The 969-nt window shown below is 45.8% G+C and overlaps 1 non-coding gene across 1 annotated transcript; it reads right to left on the bottom strand.

Annotated features, from left to right (window-relative positions):
• Positions 1-336: 336 nt before the first annotated feature.
• Positions 337-503, bottom strand: LOC117352764. Its single transcript, XR_004537828.1, has one exon. It is a non-coding gene; the product is annotated as a U1 spliceosomal RNA (small nuclear RNA).
• Positions 504-969: the final 466 nt, after the last annotated feature.

The following is a 969-nucleotide window of genomic DNA, read 5'->3' as shown; positions in this document are numbered from 1 at the left end:
GATATTCAACGTCTGCAACGGGCAGCTGCTTCCGCTGCGCAGGGACCTGCATGACGCCATACTTTTAGGGCCTAAGGCACTCTGGCTGCCTAAATGCATGCTGAGAGCGGATTAAGCAGAGAGGCCGAATGTTTGAGAAGGAATAAATGCAAGAAGCAAAAAGAAAAAAAATCTACAGAAATAAAACCAATGAAGCCACAATGACCCCCCCCCCCCCCCAGAGCACTACCCTGCAACTTGGCTTTTATAAGAAAACAGGCAGCGGGGCACAGAAACTAGTCTACTCACTTTTATCCAGACTGTAACCTATTTTTTTCAACACAGCTGAGAAGAAAATAGGGGACAGTGCTCACGCAGTCCCCCACTACCAGAAATTGTGTAGTTAAGTTTCCCGCATGTGGTGAGATCACAGGGGTCAGCGCAGCCCCAGTACAATGGCCAAACCTCACCCTGGGAGTGCCACATTCTGCATCATGGACCAATCTCCCCTGCCAGATAAATAATGAAGAACTAAGAGCCAGGGCCTCTGCTGGCAGGGCACCCTTGGCTCACGGTGGCCTGCGAAGACTACAGGCCCACCCCGGTTAAAGCATGGCAGAGGACACCCAGGGCTTACTTTCAACTCTAAAATCTCTTCTGATCGGCTTGAAACTCATACACACTGTGTTACTGGTCTAGGAAACAAGACTGCATTACATAAAATGTGATTCTGAGGACATTTCTCTTTCAAAATTAAAATCTCATCTGATCGGCTTGAAACTCATACACACTGTGTTACTGGTCTAGGAAAATAGACTGCATTGCATAAAATGTGAATCTGAGGACTTATTACTTTCAAAACTAAAATCTCTTCTGATCGGCTTGAAACTCATACACAGTATGTTACTGGTCTAGGAAACGAGACCGCATTACATAAAATGTGATTCAGAGGACATTTCACTTTCAGCACTAGCACTAAAATCTCATCTC

Source organism: Geotrypetes seraphini, chromosome 1, assembly GCF_902459505.1.
Source record: "Geotrypetes seraphini chromosome 1, aGeoSer1.1, whole genome shotgun sequence".
Classification (NCBI taxonomy): Eukaryota; Metazoa; Chordata; class Amphibia; order Gymnophiona; family Dermophiidae; genus Geotrypetes; species Geotrypetes seraphini.
Note: the sequence above shows the minus strand (reverse complement) of the source record. Positions and strands in the feature narration are given on the sequence as shown.